We start from the raw sequence: 19,619 nt of genomic DNA, 5'->3' as shown, positions 1-19,619 counted from the left end.
CTGCTTCGCTTTTTCTCTCAAGGTAGGAGTATTATTTTCAGCTCCGCCATGGGCAATCCTGCGTTCTTTGTTTTCGATTTCGTTGGTGGAGCTTGCTGTTGTTTAGTCGTTTGTCATCTGTGAAAGCTGCTTTTCATTGTTCGGAGCTACGGTCATACCATCGTTGTTTGCGTTGTTGCCATCAATATCTGCCTCGCTTCCTCGTTCAGTGTCACAGGGATAAACTGAAATTGTATTTTTTAGAAGTTCTTCTGCATTGGTCTTTCCCATTCGTATGTCATCTTCGACATGGCCCATAGTGTCATCAATAACTGCCTCTGATGTCGTGGCACGGGTTCCAGGAGCTGCTGCGGCGTACTTTATCGATAGCTGTGACACAGTCGGTGGAACAGGTGCCTTCCCTGTCGGTATTTGTGTCACTCGGCGCTGCAGGCACTTGAGAGCGTACATGTCCCGTGGAAGCGTATCCAGCGCACGTTCGTCGCTGCCCCTCATATATTGCGTTATATCCACAAACGTTAATACATGAGTACATATACGGGGTCTTCAAAAAGTCTCTCCGCAGTGCCGCACGATTTTTAGCCGCGCATGTCGTACGATTGTTCGCCTGCCTGGGTTCCTTCCCTTCAAGTGGACTCTCCCAACATTCCACTGTTTCGTTTATCTCAGCCATCGTCATTAGTATCGTTGGTGTGTGTCGTTACGTGTTGAAGTGAACGTTTAAGTTTAGTTCCTTTGTTCGTTTGTTTCGTTTTTGTCACTGTTAAAAAGCTAACCATTGAAGAACGAGTGTTTTTAGTCGAACAAGTGTTCAAAGCTGGCCGTAAATACACAGTTTCAGTTCGTCAAACATTTAATTCGGTTTTCCCGGAGACAACATATCCACATCGCGATACTGTGCGAGATTTCATTAACAAATTTCGAAGTACGGGTTCAGTGACAGATGCTCCGAGAAGTGGTCGTCCTAGCGTTTTTTCTGAGGATAAACTACTCGATATTTCCGATAAAATGTCCATGAGTCCGAACAAGGAAATCGATGTTAGTGTCGGAACGGCCCACACATCTGTAAGGAAAAAAATTAGAACTTTTCCCATACAAAGTGACAGTCGTGCAAAAACTGAAAAATACTGATCATGGCAAGAGACTGCATTATTGTGAATGGTTCAAAAATTTCGTTCAACAAAATGGAAGGGATATTCTTAATGAAACGTTTGTCACTGATGAGGAGTGGTTTCATTTATCCGGGTACATGAACTCGCAAAATTGTCATATGTGGAGTACTGAAAATCCTATTGTGTATTCATAAGGAACCACTTCATTCTGTGAAAATAGGAGTTTGGATTGCAATTTCTATACGTCGGATTGTGGGTCTCTTATTTTTCAACGAAACAATAAATGAACAACGATACTACAGTGATATTCTGTACCCATCCATTGCAGAACTTGTGTCAAGTGGAATACAAACGGTTATTTTCCACAAGATGGTGCAACCTCGCATACAGACCACGTGCAATGTCACTGCTTGCTGATGTTTTTGGTGATCGAATAATTTCGCAGGGACTTTGGCCTCCACGATCGCCTGACCTAACACCACCTGACTTTTTCTTCTGGGATGCAGCGAAAGCAACTGTCTTTAAAAACAATCCAAAATCCATCGATGAATTGAAAACTGCAATATCGACTTTCACTGCTTCTCTTACAGAAGAAATGTTACAGATTGTGTTTGGAAACATTACTAGAAGAATTGGACTGTGCATTCAACAACAGGGGGTACACTTTCAACATTTAACGTGAAAATTTGTAAGTAAAAGTGAATATTCAATAAATTAATAACTTGTATTTCACTGGGTTTCATTTCGGTATATTCACTGCGGCATACCGCACGCGCGACTAACAATCATACGGCACTTCGGAGGGACTTTTTGAACACCCCATACTTTATCATGTCAATTTTAAGCTGCCTCACATCATTTAAGACCGGGAATTTATGCGCACCGGACCAGTTCTCAGTAATGTTGCTTAGAATGGGGCCATAAGGCTACAACACTGCAGTAATTTACACTGACGTTATCTCAAACCATAGTTCGAAAACTCTGATACTTCTCATTCCAAGTCCTGCATGAGTTACTTTAACATTACCGACATTGCAAAAAAAAATTGTGTGTGAAATCTTATGGGACTTAACTGTTAAGGTCATCAGTCCCCAAGCTTTCACAATACTTAACCTAAATTATCTTAAGGTCAAACACACACACTCATGCCCCAGGGAGGACTCGAATCTCGGCCGGGGCCAGCCGCACAGTCCAGGACTGCAGTGCCCCAGGCCGCTCGGCAAATCCCGCACGGCACCGACATTGCTCTCAGAATGTTTGAACTTTAAGTTGTTTCCAAATAATTCTACAATTTAGTCACATTTTTCGGGACTCCTTAAGACAGACGGTGCCACTACTGATCGACAGAGGAATTCCAATTATACCCTCAACTATTTCTTACAGGAAGTCGTCTGGTTCAAGCGATTGAGGTCGTGCATATTTGTTGTCAACCGTAAACTTCAGAGTGTCTTTTCTCACAAGTTCTGCCATTAAAAGTGCAATCTGATCTGCGCTAATGATTTACGAACGCTCTGCGTTGTTACACTCGCCGACAACAACAGCCCACCGTCGCTAGCAGCAGAGACGTAAACACGGCTCACCTCGGCACGGCCGCTAAGGGCCGACTAGGCGCTAGACCACGTGAAGTACAGACAAGTCAAAAGTACATACAGGGTGTTTCAAAAATGACCGGTATATTTGAAACGGCAATACAAACTAAACGAGCAGCGATAGAAATACACCGTTTGTTGCAATATGCTTGGGAAAACAGTACATTTTCAGGGAGACAAACTTTCGAAATTACGGTAGTTACAATTGTCAACAACAGATGGCGCTGCGGTCTGGGATACTCTATAGTACGATATTTTCCACATATCCACCATGCGTATCAATAATATGGCGTAGTCTCTGAATGAAATTACCCGAAACCTTTGACAACGTGTCTGGCGGAATGGCTTCACATGCAGATGAGATGTACTGCTTCAGCTGTTCAATTGTTTCTGGATTCTGGCTGTACACCTGGTCTTTCAAGTGTCCCCATAGAAAGAAGTCACAGGGGTACATGTCTGGCGAATAGGGAGGCCAATCCACGCCGCCGCCTGTATGTTTCGGATAGCCCAAAGCAATCACACGATCATCGAAATATTCATTCAGGAAATTAAAGACGTTGGCCGTGCGATGTGGCCGGGCACCATCTTGCATGAACCACGAGGTGTTCGCAGTCTCGTCTAAGGCACTTTGTACCGCCACAAATTCACGAAGAATGTCCAGATAGCGTGATGAAGTAATCGTTTCGGATCTGAAAAATGGGCCAATGATTCCTTTGGAAGAAATGGCGGCCCAGACCAGTACTTTTTGAGGATGCAGGGGCGATGGGACTGCAACATGGGGCTTTTCGGTTCCCCATATGCGCCAGTTCTGTTTATTGACGAAGCCGTCCAGGTAGAAATAAGCTTCGTCAGTAAACCAAATGCTGCCCACATGCATATCGCCGTCATCAATCCAGTGCACTATATCGTTAGCGAATGTGTCTCGTGCAGCAATGGTAGCAGCGCTGAGGGGTTGCCGCGTTTGAATTTTGTATGGATAGAGGTGTACACTCTGGCGCATGAGACGATACGTGGACGTTGGCGTCATTTGGACCGCACCTGCAACACGGCCAACGGAAACCCGAGGCCGCTGTTGGATCACCTGCTGCACTAGCTGCGCGTTGCCCTCTGTGGTTGCCGTATGCGGTCGTGCTACCTTTCCAGAACGTTCATCCGTCACGTTCCCAGTCGGTTGAAATTTTTCAAACAGATCCTTTATTGTATCGCTTTTCGGTCCTTTGGTTACATTAAACCTCCGTTGAAAACTTCGTCTTGTTGCAACAACACTGTGTTCTAGGTGGTGGAATTCCAACACCAGAAAAATCCTCTGTTCTAAGGAATAAACCATGTTGTCCACAGCACACTTGCACGTTGTGAACAGCACACGCTTTCAGCAGAAAGACGACGTACAGAATGGCGCACCCACAGACTGCGTTGTCTTCTATATCTTTCACATCACTTGCAGCGCCATCTGTTGTTGAAAATTGTAACTACTGTAATTTCGAAAGTTTGTCCGCCTGAAAATGTACTGTTGTCCCAAGCATATTGCAACAAACGGTGTATTTCTATCGCTGCTCGTTTAGTTTGTATTGCCGTTTCAAATATACCGGTCATTTTTGAAACACCCTGTACATGCATATGTTCATGCATATGTTCTATGTGTACCAAACACACACACACACACACACACACACACACACACACATAGTGTGTGTGTGTGTTTGGTACACATAGCGCTCAGTGTTAGGCAGCAGTCGCTGTTGCAGTGAGAGTTACTTTTCAGTCACACGTCAGGAGATATGACGTAATAAATAGTGAGATGCGCGAAAAACTGCCGTATCTTGCAAGACGCTAAAGTTCATTAGTTCTGTGCTACTGAAACTACTCTCAATAAGTTTCGCATACGGTATCCACAAATTCCGCTAAATGCACCTATAAAATTACGTCACGGTACTGTACATAGTTCACGAGATGTGAAAAAAATTATCGCATTGTGCATGACGTTTAAATTTACTACTTCTTTGCTCTATTCGTAACACATTTTGCAGACAGCATCCACATACGCTCCGCTGAATGTACCCACAGAATTCAATCACTGTATGACACATAGATCAGGGGACATGACGTCATAAATACTGAGACGCGTGAGAAAACGCTGTACCATTTATGACGTTTAAATATGTTATTTGTTTGTTAGTAACCTTGTTCGTAATATATTTCGGAGGCAGTATCCACACATATCGCTTGATGTATCTACACAAATCTATCGTTGTACGATAATAGGTTAAGATATATGCCGTCATAAAGACTGATACGCGAGAAAAAATTCAGAATCTTGCATGAAGTTTTGATACATTTATTTCTTACAACTAAGACTCTGCTGCAGTCGAATGAGCTTAAGGAAATCCATCACACCTGGCGACATTTTTGACAGCTTTCAATGCCAGGCGTGAACGGCTGTAGGCTAAAACAGAAGCCGTCTATAGAGCAATGACGAAACGTTGTCCTAGAGACGTTTACAAAATCGCGTTGTAGACATGCGAAGCAGTTGCGCCTACCGTACAGAAACTATCCAGAACAGTGCACTTACACAACTGTACATCATGCCTATTTCTTTGTATGATGGTTTACTACTAACGCTGTCGCTTTTATGCAGACTACAAATGCTCTGAGTGTTACAAAAATACACTTTTCAGCATAGTGGTGGGTTCTCCAGGAAGAGTTTGAGCAGGACTTTAACATATAAAATATTAGTTCACTTCATTACAGTACAGACACTTAGATTTACCAAAATTTGTATAATCCATTTCTACAGGAATTTTTTATGTATTTAATATTCTATGAATGTTAAAGTATCTCTTGGTGCTGGCACTTATTTACTTAAAAGTAATCGTCTATGGGTATATATCCTCTTTTACACCAACTATTTTTGTGAATATATTCTTACCCCAAAGACGGTGCTTGTGCGATGTGTAAACAGTTCATGCAGTCAAATTGTCTGAGTTGATAACCATTACTATTTGGACAGCTCCCTACAAACATTGCAGCTTTTTCTGTTACCAGTCGCGATTTTCTTTGGTTTCTTTTTCACACGATGTGTTTCAGCAAGTTACTCTCACTTTCAAGTGCGTTTTTCATACATTACTCTATTTATTCGGGATCTTTTCGGTGTGTGAGGTGCTGCGTTAGTCTGTTTCTTTACTGTAATGTAGAAAAACAAGCGCACTTTAGTAATTAATGTTCCATCTTTATATAGAGTGTTCATCAGAAAAATTATTTTATAAACCAATCGGTTGCTTTTACAGTCGCAGTCTTTCAGCAACAATTTCTAATTGATAAAACGAAAATAATCCAACGGTATGTTCTGCTGGAAGACTGCACATTTATGCAGTGAATTCTCCGCAGACAATAAGAGAGACTTCTTCAGTCAGTTTATCTATTTCATGTTACAGCTGTTCATACATTATTTCAGTGTCGTTTCACTTTCATTCTTCTGGAGGATATATGCCTGGATAGTCAGGTAACTTTCTTACTAATATAAGCCTTGTAGTGCTTACGATAAAACGTAGCAAACACTCATATATCCCACTGAGTGACGTCAGACAAGTAGGAATAAGTTTTATAATTTTGCATTATAGATATTATATGAATTGATGTACAAGAAACGTTTGTTTTGTATTTGTTTCACGATCGACGATAGAGTTCCGCAAGGAGTTTTGAAGACACGACAGCGAGAATAGCAGGCGCTTTTGGAGTCCAACCGACTGTCTGCGGTCGGAAGAAATTCTCGAAAATGTTGACTTTAGTTATTAAAAATGTTGTTAGTAAATTAAATGATGAATCGTATTCAATGTTGTACCTGAGGTCCGCCTGTGGACCTAAAAATGTTGGTATATCAGATATGTATATGTTGGTGTTTGATTGTACGTAATAAGTGCTCAGAAGATACATTAAGATATTTAAGTAGTGAAATTACTTAATACGACAATATTTAATTTCGAGACTTACTAGTTGAAAGTATTTTAGCTGATCAACTTTAAAATGGAGATTCTTGTATCCCAGAGGAAGTAAATGGAAGCTTAGATTGCAGTCTAAATGACAGTTTATGTTCTTAAGCATTGCGTAGGATCGGAAGTGCAGAAATATCTCTACAGTTAAATTTACGAAGATTTAGACTGATTATTTTGCAACTGAGTAATCAACTTATACGAAACTTTAAGGAAGCTTTATGAACTGTTAAGGCTCGTTTAACCAGTTCATGGACAGTTAAATAGAAATCACGCTATACTACGACGGTTGTAAATTCAATGCACGTGAGTTACGTCGAGTGAACTGAATGGAACTGATAACGGATCTTAGGCACTGTTGAAGAACTAATACCATAAAATTGTGACTTTTGTAGGCTACTGGTGTCTTGCAAGCCAATTATTATTAATAGACGAATGATACTTTGTCACGTATTATTACAGTTGCTAGTAAGAATGTAATCTCTAACTGCAATTCATAGCTGACGCGAACACTGACATTTAAACTCTACTAACGAAATGTAGCTAATGATGTCACTTAAAGTGAGTTATTAAAACGCTTAAGTACTGTATTTAAGATAAGTTTTATCGTTAAATACTTTCATTATAAAACTGTGCGAAAGAGGTTATTGATACTAAAGATTATCTTGTTGTTGGAGCATCAATACCACAAACTATTCCCACAAACGTAATTCAACTTCCTAAGTCCAAATTGTCCAAGTTTTAGCGAAGAGTGTCTGCTACAGAAGAATCGCATTTGAATAGAAAAAGAGTTTAGTATTATTGGGGTTCGTTTGAGTCCTGGTTATACTACGCACTGTACCTTCTGTGTGGTGGTACACGGTCACAACAGCTGCTACACGAGAAATAAAAGTCTTTATATGTTTATAAATTCGTCGCAGGAAGACTGTAATTGGCGTCAGGAGAGAAAACTCAGTGTAGCATCTCATTAACATTTCCACCTTTTACGACATTCTGGTGGCACTCTACTATTTATTACTAAGCATTCTGTAAGTTCTTTTCAATTTTTTTGAATTTTCTATGTTTCTGTGATAATGGCAATCTTTTTCTTCTTCTCCAACGCTGCAGGTCTTGAAAGGCTCGAGTCTTGTCGACCACCTGTCTCCTCCAATCCTCTCTCAACTTCTCCAGCCTCCTCCAGTTGCGCACTCTGGCTTTCTCAGAACCCTCTCTACATCATCCAGCCATCGCCATCTCGGTCAACCAGCTGAACGGCTACCATCTGGCTTTGCAGTAAGCACCTTCTTTGGCACTCTCTGTTCTTTCATTCTGTGCACATGAGCCAACCATTGTAACATTGGTGCCTTTAGATATACGATGAGTGGGGATTATTGGAATATCAGTTCTTGTCTGTATCTCTGTTGGTACAATCTTCTGTAACCATTCCTCAGAAATACTTAAACTGATTTACTCTTTCAGAGCGTTCGAATTGACTAACGAGTCTCCACTTCGTTTTGTTTCTGGAATTGATCATATATTTCTTCTCCTTACTTATAATCAATCCAAGTACGACCACATTGCGTTTCAAAACTACATAGTTTTCCTACAAATATTTTCTATTTCTCCCAAGCATTGCTATGTAGTCTGGCGCAAATTCTATATTCTAAGACGTCCTGTTGAAAATAGCACCATCTATTTTGATTGGTAGTTTGCACACGACAGCCTGCATAGCCAAGTTATGTTGGCGATACTGAATGTCCATGCTTAAGTCTCCCTCTACACCTTTTTTTGAGTCATCAGTCTTCTGTTTCTTAATGGTTTGATGCATCCCACCTTGAATTCCTGTCCCATATCATCCTCCTCATCTCAGAGTAGCATCTGCAACCTACATCCTCAATTATCTGCTGGATGTATTCTAATCTCTGTCTTCCTCTACAGTTTTTGTCCTCCACATCTCCCTCTAATACTGTGGTAAGTTATTCCCTGCGCCAAACGTACATTTTCAGTACTTTTTTGCCAACTTAAGGTCTACATTTGATACAACCAGAAAATACAGGATGCTATGTAACAATATTATGAGGAGTTACTTCTCACCATAAAGCAGAGATGATGAGTCGCAGATAGGTACACACTACTTAACCTAAATTACCCTAAGGACAAACACACACAACCATGCCCGATGGAGGACTCGAACCTCCACCGGGATCAGCCGCACAGTCCATGACTGCAGCGCGCTAGACCGCTCGGCTAATCCCGCGCGGCTTTGCTCCATCCATCAAGGGTTATTTTCCTGCCTACGTTGCAGATTTCCTTAACTTTAACTACTTCATGATCACCAATTCCAATGGTAAGTTTCTCAGTATTCATTTCTGTTGCTTCTCATTGCCTTCGTCTTTCTTCCATTTATTCTCAATTCATATTCTGTACTTGTTACACTGTGTGTTTTTAAATGCAACATATCCTGTAATTCTTTTTCATTTCCATTGAAAACAGCGTTCTCAACAGGGAATCTTATCACTGACATCGTTTAATCTTGAACTAATCTAAGGGCGAAAATCTGATCTGTTATTACTTTTCCTTCCTGTAACCTCACTGGGATTTCCCAATAGTGGCTTCTGTTCATGGTCAGTATCCTACTTTGTAGGGAGCATTCACTAGTTCTGTTCTTCTATGGTTATTGCAATTTCTTCTATGGCCATTATGTGTTTGCTATATGATGGTTTTATTGCAGTTTGTTGGCATTTTTTCAGTTCTACACACTCTGCTATCCAGTTGATGCAGTTTCTTTAACGTCTTCATACAACCATTGATGAAAATTTCAATTTGAATCTTATCTTCCTCCACACGTGAACAAAACACCGAAGCCTTTACATGTACATCACCACATCTAACGATTTCCGTCCTATGTAGAAAAATTGCGTCGCTTTTTTTTTTTTTTTTTTTTTTTTTTTTTTTTTTTTTGCGTGTTATCCTTCAATGCTTCAGCTTAATAGGCACCCATACGTATCGTATTCACATTGTATTTAGTAAAGACCCATGTTATCTTACATGGAAATATCAGTGAGACAAACATATCTGTAAGAACTGCGAATGGCAGATACCAAATAAAGCATGCAACAAAATATAGATAATCCATCAGACCGTGATCTAAAGATGACATTCATGAAATATTCTATAAAATTAATTTACACAAAATTTAATAACTGAGAAGTGAAAAGAGGAAGAAGTCTGTCAGTTAGTAAAGCGGTTCAGAGAGTATATGTAGAAGATAGTGTAGCCACCCTGGGGTTACGACGACCGCCACCAAAGGCCACGGCATGCCGAGCGTGATGTCTCCAGAGGCGGGCTGTTTTGGCGAAGTGCTGAGCTGACAGTATCAAGACTCGCGACCTGCAATTTTTCTCAAACGAGTTTACGGAATCTATTCGACAAATAAATTTGATCACTACGTTAGTTGTAGCGTTGTATGTTAGCTTCATGGTGAAGTGGAACTGAAATTTCGGTTTTTTTATAATCTTGGGAGGGGATCAATAGCTACCTCCACTCTAGCAAAAATGGATTCTATGTAGCGCATTAATTATCAATCGCATCCGCACAGGAATGAAGTATTCGCAACATCCCTCATATTTCGTAAACGGTTCAACAAATCATAACGAGATTTTGGCAAATGACGGCACAGAAAGAGGAAAGTATTTTCTCATATGGTTAACATAAAGAAATTATCTATGGCCATGTAGTGGAAGTTACAGATCTTATTAAATTTTTTTTAAAACCAGTACTGTAATTTTTTAAGATTCATCGACAGCTAGCGAAAAAAAGTATTTTCTAACAAGAAAAACATAAAATTCTTCTTGTGCTACTATAAAACAGAACACTGTAATTTCCTGCAAGCTGCTGCCCTCTCTGTTGGCTGCTCAACTGCTTATTTAATAAGACAGTCTATTTCAGGATTCTGTTGCAATAGCTACTTCAAGCTGAGTTTGCGCAAATTATGCTGTTTTGGAAAAAGAAAGAAAATGAATTCTGTCAACAACAGAAATGCAGCAATAACTAATAACAGATGATGGTTCTGCAAAGGAGAAAAGGTTAACGTTTCAGAGAAAAATTAATCGCCAATTCTGTTGCAATTTTGGCGGAATCGTGTGGTCCATAGTAGAAACCTACAAAAGGGCTTTCTTCCCGTTCTTCATTTAAGAAATATGAAAACAGTGTACCTTCTTTTCATTTCTATACTCATTGTTTTAACCTTAACGAGTTTTCTCAAGCGTTTCATAAAGTAGTGACTATCGTGTTTTCGTAACTTTTAACCACAGAGAAACAGGCATCAAATTTATTGCTTCTGATAGAACAATTCTGCACTTTTGTTGCAGGCTTCAACTAACCCAATAAAACTCTCTCATAAAGCTGTAACGAATTGCAGAACCTTGGCAACTATTCGTCAAACTCACTTTCAATGATAACTCAAGCTATATTTGCAATAAAAAGATTCACTCGGAAAGATGGTACATCATTTCCTGTAATTTTTCATACGTTATAGGTAGCTGAAATGCAGAAAGAAATTCCTTTGGGAAATTTCATTTTGTCGGTTTACAGTAACGTAATAAGAAATTTCATATTTTTCATAACAGCAAATTCTCTCTCCACTAGTTGCCGATGAGCCATAAAAATTACAATATTGGCTCGAAAAAAAAAAACGAAATAAAAATAAAAACCGTAGCTTCTGCTACATAACCGTAGATAAAGTTCCATATGTTAACGATGTGCTAAAATCTTCTTCTCTTGGCAAGCTATAATTTCGTTTCGATATCTCGAACGGTTAATTGTGGGACATTATGAATATTTCATTCCCACAAGCTTGTGATCGGAAATGAACATGCTACATATTATCCATTTTCATGGAGCTGATGACAGATATTCATCAACTCCTAAGTTTAAGGAGAAACTCTTGTACTCATCAGATGAATTCTTAGATATGAAGTAATAACTGTAAAAAAATTAATTAATTAATTATTTTGTGTGAAGAAAAATTACGTTACAGTGACACGTTCCACATCATTACGAAATGTCGTATTCATGTCCTATGGAACAAGTATTAATGTATGCATGTATGTACTCGTAATATTAGCTGCATTGCATACAGACCAACATATGGTCTAATATGAACCAAACGCAAACTTATAGCAACCCCTATTTTGTAGTTGCAAGTTTGTCGATTTTGATACTCACATGTGAAGCATAACGGTAATTCCTCCCCCCCCCCCCCCCCCCCCCTCCCAAGAACCACTGACCTTGCCGTTGGTGGCGAGGCTTGCGGGCCTCAGCGATACAAATAGCTGTACCGTAGGTGCAACCACAATGGAGGGATATCTGTTGAGAGGCCAGACAAACGTGTGGTTCCTGAAGAGGGGCAGCAGCCTTTTCAGTAGTTTCAGGGGCAACAGTCTGGATGATGGCCTTGTAACACTAACCAAAACGGCCTTGCTGTGCTGGTACTGCGAACGGCTGAAAGCAAGGGGGAACTACAGCCATAACTTTTCCCGAGGGCATGCAGCTTTACTGTATGGTTAAATGATGATGGCGTCCTCTTGGGTAAAATATTCCGGAGCTAAAATAGTGCCCCATTCGGATCTCCGGGCGGGGACTACGCAGGAGGACGTCGTTATCAGGAGAAAGAAAACTGGCGTTCTACGGATCGGAGCGTGGAATGTCAGATCCCTTTATCGGGCAGGTAGGTCAGAAAACTGAAAAGGGAAATGGATAGGTTAAAGTTAGATTTAGTGGGAATTAGTGAAGTTCGGTGGCAGGAGGAACAAGACTATTGTTCAGGCGAATACAGGGTTATAAATACAAAATCAAATATCGGTAATGCAGGAGTCGGTTTAATAATGAATAGGAAAATAGGAATGCGGGTAAGCTACTACAAACAGCATAGTGAACGCATTGTTGTGACCAAGATAGACACGAAGCCCACACCTACTACAGTAGTACAAGTTTATATGCCAACCAGCTCTGCAGATGACGAAGAAATTGAAGAAATGTATGATGAAATAAAAGAAATTATTCAGATAGTGAAGGGAGACGAAAATTTAATAGTCATGGGTGACTGTAATTCGAATGTAGGAAAAGGGAGAGAAGGAAACATAGTAGGTGAATATGGATTGGGGCTAAGAAATGAAAGACGATGCCGCCTGGTAGAATTTTGCACAGAGCATAACTTAATCATAGCTAACACTTGGTTTAAGAATCATGAAAGAAGGTTGTATGCATGGAAGAACCCTGGAGATACTAAAAGGTATCAGATAGATTATATAATGGTATGACAGAGATTTAGGAACCAGGTTTTAAATTGTAACACATTTCCAGGGGCAGATGTGGACTCTGACCACAATCTATTGGTTATGACCTGTAGATTAAAACTGAAGAAACTGCAAAAATGTGGTAAATTAAGGAGATGGGACCTGGATAAACTGAAAGAACCAGAGGTTGTACAGAGTTTCAGGGAGAGCATAAGGGAACAATTGACAGGAATGGGGAAAACAAATACAGTAGAAGAATAATTGGTAGTTTTGAGAGATGAAGTAATGAAGGCAGCAGAGGACCTAGTAGGTAAAAAGATGCGAGGTAGTAGAAATCCTTGGGTAACCGAAGAAATACTGAATTTAATTGATGAAAGAAGAATATATAAAAATGCAGTAAATAAAGCAGGGAAAAAGGAATACAAACGTCTCAAAAATGAGATCGACAGGAAGTGCAAAATGACTAAGCAGGGATGGCTAGAGGACAAATGCAAGGATGTAGAGGCTTATCTCACTAGGGGTAAAATAGATACTGCCCACAGGAAAATTAAATGAGACCTTTGGAGAAAAGAGAACCACTTGTATGAATATCAAGAGCTCAGTTGGAAACCTAGTTCTAAGCAAAGAAGGGAAAGCAGAAAGGTGGAGGGAGTATATAGGGGGTCTATACAAGGGCAATGTACTTGAGGACAATATTATGGAAATGAAAGAGGATGTAGATGAAGATGAAATGCGAGATACGATACTGCGTGAAGAGTTTGACAGAGCACTGAAAGACCTGAGTAGAAACAAGGTCCTGGGAGTAGACAACATTCCATTATAACTACTGACGGCCTTGGAAGATCCAACCCTGCCAAAACTCTACCATCTGGTGAGCAAGATGTATGAGACAGGCGAAATACCCTCAGACGTCAAGAAGAATATAATAATTCCAATCCCAAATAAAGCAGGTGCTGACAGATGTGAAAATTACGAAACTATCAGTTTAATAAGTCACGGATGCAAAATACTAACGCGTATTCTCTACAGACGAATGGAAAAACTGGTAGAAGCTGACCTCAGGGAAATCAGTTTGGATTCCGTAGAAATATTGGAACCAGTGAGGCAATATTGACCCAACGACTTATCTTAGAAGCTAGATTAAGGGAAGGCAAACCTACGTTTCTAGCATTTGTAGACTTAGAGAAAGCTTTCGACAATGTTGACTGGAATACTCTCTTTCAAGTTCTGAAGGTGGCAGGGGGAAAATACAGGGAGCGAAAGGCTATTTACATTTTGTACAGAAACCAGGTGGCAGTTATAAGAATCGAGGGGCATGAAAGAGAAGCAGTGGTTGGGAAGGGAGTGAGACAGGGTTGTAACCTATACCCGATGTTATTCAATATGTATATTGAGCAAGCAGTGAAGGAAACAAAATACAAATTCGGAGTACGTATGATAATCCAAGGAGAAGAAATAAAAACTTTGAGGTTCGCCGATGACATGGTTATTCTGTCAGGGACAGCAAACTTGGAAGAGCAGTTGAAAGGAATTTACAGTGTCTTGAAAGGAGGATACAAGATGAACATCAACAAAAGCTAAACGATAATAATGGAATGTAGTCGAATTAAATCGGGTGATGCTGAGGGAATTAAATTAGGAAATGAGACGTTTAAAGTAGTAAATGAATTTTGCTACTTGGGGAATAAAATAACTGACGATGTTCGAAGTAGAGAGGATATCAAATGTAGACTGCCAATGGCAGGGAAAGCGTTTCTGAAGAAGAGAAATTTGTTAATATCGAGTATAGATTTAAGTGTCAGGAACTCTTTTCTGAAAGTATTTGTATGGAGCGTAGCCATGTATGGAAGTGAAACATGGACTATAACTAGTTTGGACAAGAAGAGAATAGAAGCTTTCGGAATGTGGTGGTACAGAAGAATGCTGAAGATTAGATGAGTAGATCATATAACTAATGAGGATGTATTGAATAGGATTGGGGAGAAGAGGAGTTTGTGGCACAACTTGACTAGAAGAAGGGATCGGTTGGTACGACATGTTCTGAGGCATCAAGGGATCACCAATTTAGTATTGGAGGGCAGCGTGGAGGGTAAAAATCGTAGAGGGAGACCAAGAGATGAATACACTAAACAGATTCAGAAGGATGTAGGTTGCAGTAGGTACTGGGAGATGAAGAAGCTTGCACAGGATAGAGTAGCACGGAGAGCTGCATCTAACCAGTCTCAGGACTGAAGAATACAACAACAACAACAATAATTATGACCATTAAGGAAGTGGTGATCACTACATGAAGCTGACGTATAAAGCTACAAGTAACGTAGGAACCAACTTTTTTTTTTAATGGAACAGGTTCTGCAATTGCGAAATCCTCTTCGATTCCTGTCAGTGAAGTGCTTTACCAGGGCTAGCCCGCTGTGTGTCTCGTCACACAGAGCGCACCGCGGTCTTCGCTGTATGTGACAGTAATAGGATTATGTGTACTGTCTGCAGCTGGAGACTCTGTCTCTGTGGAAACGACGCAGTGTGCTACACTGTAGTGCAGTGAGACCAGCCCCGGATAGCAGAACACAGTGTCTCTGGTATCTGGCAGCTTAATAACAGCTGGTAACGGGTGCAGCTGCAGACTCACGTTCGTGGCTCACGTTATCCGACTCGGCTGGTAGTGGAGGTCCCAGCTTAGGCCAATTTACTGTATGTGTTTACATAGTCCTTTGCTAATATGTTTTCGCGTTCGTTTTTCGACGTCCCCACTTTCTGCAGTAACTTTATTTTCCTGTACTAGTTGTACTGAGTTGGCAGAGGGAATTTGTTTGAATTCTTCATCGTAGCCACAGTCACAGTAGAGAGATGGGACCCACACTGAGTTGGTTATTGTTCTGGTGGAACTTCCTGTGACTGAGTCTATGTTCCGATATTTTCACTTGACGGTCTATGTTGCAATAACTGTTGTCACACAACCAAAGTTTTTGCGGCTGAGTGTCACAGCTGCGTGATCTGTTCTCCTATTTCCGTATGATTGCTGTAGCATGCCATTGTGTGTTCCCTAATTTTGACCCTGATGGTGCGCAGGAGGTTGAATGGTGGCAGTGCGTCGTATTTTAGTGACTTCCTGAAAACTTTCGGTACACTTTCACACTGCCGGCTAATGAACATACCTTGAAGAGCCAAAGAAACTGGTACGCCTGCCCACTATCGCGCAGGGCCCACACGCAAAAGTCCGGCAGCACGGCGTGGCATTGACTCAACTCTGAAGTAATGCTGCATTGACACCACGAATCCTACAGGGCTGTCCATAAGTCCACAAGAGTACGAGGGGGTGGAGATCTCTTCTTAACAGCACATTGCGAGGCATCCAAGATATGCTCAATAATGTTCATCTCTGGGGATGTCGGTGGCCAGCGGAAGTGTTTAAACTCAGAAGAGTGTTCCTGGAGCCACTCTGTAGCAATTCTGGACGTATGAGGTGTCGCACTTTTCTGCTGGATTTTCCCAAGTCCGTCGGAATGCGCAATGGACATGAATGGATGCAGGTAATCAGAAAGGATGCCTACGTACGTGTGACCTATCAGAGTCGTATCTAGACGTATCAGGGGTCCCATATCAATCAAATTGCACACGCCCCACACCGTTACACAGCCTTCATCAGCTTGAATAGTCCGCTGCTGACATGCAGGGTCATGGATTCATGATGTTGTCTCCATACCAGTACACCTCCATCTGCTCGATACAATTTGAAACGAGACAGGGTTGCACTTCCGTCACATTGAACGATTCTCTTCAGTCGTCGTTGGTCGCGTTCTTGCAGGATCTTTTTCTGGCCGCAGCGATGTCGGAAATTTGATGTTTTACCGGATTCCTAATATTCAAGGTACACTCGTGAAATGGCCGTACGGGGAAAAGCCCCACTTCATCCCTACTTCGGAGACGCTGTGTCACATCGATCATGCGGTCCGCCCTCGGTAGCTGAGTGGTCAGCGCGACAGAATATCAACCCTACGGGTCCGGGTTCGATTCCAGATTGGGTCGGAGATTTGCTCCGCTCAGGGACTGGGTGTTGTATTGTCCTAATCATCATCATTTCATCCCCATCGACGCGCAAGTCGCCGAAGTGGCGTCAAATTGAAAGACTTGCACCCGGCGAACGGTCTACCCGACGGGAGGCCCTCGTCACACGACATTATTATTATTATTATTATTATTATTATCGCTCATGCACCGGCTGTAACATCTACATCTACATCTACATCCGTACTCCGCAAGCCACCTGACGGTGTGTGGCGGAGGGTACCCTGAGTACCTCTATCGGTTCTCCCTTCTATTCCAGTCTCGTATTGTACGTGGAAAGAAGGATTGTCGGTATGCTTCTGTGTGGGCTCTAATCTCTCTGATTTTATCCTCATGGTCTCTTCGCGAGATATACGTAGGAGAGAGCAACATACTGCTTGACTCTTCGGTGAAGGTATGTTCTCGAAACTTCAACAAAAGCCCGTACCGAGCTACTGAGCGTCTCTCCTGCAGAGTCTTCCACTGGAGTTTATCTATCATCTCCGTAACGCTTTCGCAATTACTAAATGATCCTGTAACGAAGCGCGCTGCTCTCCGTTGGATCTTCTCTATCTCTTCTATCAACCCTACCTGGTGCGGATCCCACACTGCTGAGCAGTATTCAAGCATTGGGCGAACAAGCGTACTGTAACCTACTTCCTTTGTTGTCGGATTGCATTTCCTTAGGATTCTTCCAATGAATCTCAGTCTGGCATCTGCTTTACCGACGATCAACTTTATATGATCATTCCATTTTAAATCACTCCTAATGCGTACTCCCAGATAATTTATGGAATTAACTGCTTCCAGTTGCTGACCTGCTATTTTGTAGCTAAATGATAAGGGACCTATCTTTCTATGTATTCGCATCACATTACACTTCGCTACATTGAGATTCAATTGCCATTCCGTGCACCATGCGTCAATTCGCTGCAGATCCTCCTGCATTTCAGTACAATTTTCCATTGTTGCAACCTCTCGATACACCACAGCATCATCTGCAAAAAGCCTCAGTGAACTTCCGATGTCATCCACCAGGTCATTTATGTATATTGTGAATAGCAACGGTCCTATGACACTCCCCTGCGGCACACCTGAAATCACTCTTACTTCGGAAGACTTCTCTCCATTGAGAATGACGTGCTGCGTTCTGTTATCTAGGAACTCCTCAATCCAATCACACAATTGATCTGATAGTCCGTATGCTCTTACTTTGTTCATTAAACGACTATGGGGAACTGTGTCAAACGCCTTGCGGAAGTCAAGAAACACGGCATCTACCTGTGAACCCGTGTCTAAGGCCCTCTGAGTCTCGTGGACGAATAGCGCGAGCTGGGTTTCACACGATCGTCTTTTTCGAAACCCATGCTGATTCCTACAGAGTAGATTTCTAGTCTCCAGAAAAGACATTATACTCGAACATAATACGTGTTCCAAAATTCTACAACTGATCGACGTTAGAGATATAGGTCTATAGTTCTGCACATCTGTTCGACGTCCCTTCTTGAGAACGGGGATGACCTGTGCCCTTTTCCAATCCTTTGGAACGCTTCGCTCTTCTAGAGACCTACGGTACACCGCTGCAAGAAGGGGGGCAAGTTCCTTCGCGTACTCTGTGTAAAATCGAACTGGTATCCCATCAGGACCAGCGGCCTTTCCTCTTTTGAGCGATTTTAATTGTTTCTCTATCCCTCTGTCGTCTACTTCGATATCTACCATTTTGTCAACTGTGCGACAATCTAGAGAAGGAAGCACAGTGCAGTCTTCCTCTGTGAAACAGCTTTGGAAGAAGACATTTAGTAATTCGGCCTTTAGTCTGTCATCCTCTGTTTCAGTACCATTTTGGTCACAGAGTGTCTGGACATTTTGTTTTGATCCACCTACCGCTTTGACATAGGACCAAAATTTCTTAGGATTTTCTGCCAAGTCAGTACATAGAACGTTACTTTCGAATTCATTGAAAGCCTCTCGCATAGCCCTCCTCACACTACATTTCGCTTCGCGTAATTTTTGTTTGTCTGCAAGGCTTTGGCTATGTTTATGTTTGCTGTGAAGTTCCCTTTGCTTCCGAAGCAGTTTTCTAACTCGGTTGTTGTACCACGGTGGCTCTTTTCCATCTCTTACGATCTTGCTTGGCACATACTCATCTAACGCATATTGTACCATGGTTTTGAACTTTATCCACTGATCCTCAACACTATCTGCACTTGAGACAAAACTTTTGTGTTGAGCCGTCAGGTACTCTGTAATCTGCTTTTTGTCACTTTTGCTAAACAGAAAAATCTTCCTACCTTTTTTAATATTTCTATTTACGGCTGAAATCATCGACGCAGTAACCGCTTTATGATCGCTGATTCCCTGTTCTGCATTAACTGATTCAAATAGTTCGGGTCTGTTTGTCACCAGAAGGTCTAATATATTATCGCCACGAGTCGGTTTTCTGTTTAACTGCTCAAGGTAGTTTTCAGATAAAGCACTTAAAAATATTTCACTGGATTCTTTGTCCCTGCCACCCGTTATGAACGTTTGAGTCTCCCAGTCTATATCCGGCAAATTAAAATCTCCACCCAGAACTATAACATGGTGGGGAAATCTACTCGAAATATTTTCCAA

The sequence above is a fragment of the Schistocerca gregaria genome, chromosome 7, assembly GCF_023897955.1.
Source record: "Schistocerca gregaria isolate iqSchGreg1 chromosome 7, iqSchGreg1.2, whole genome shotgun sequence".
NCBI classification, from domain to species: Eukaryota; Metazoa; Arthropoda; class Insecta; order Orthoptera; family Acrididae; genus Schistocerca; species Schistocerca gregaria.
Note: the sequence above shows the minus strand (reverse complement) of the source record.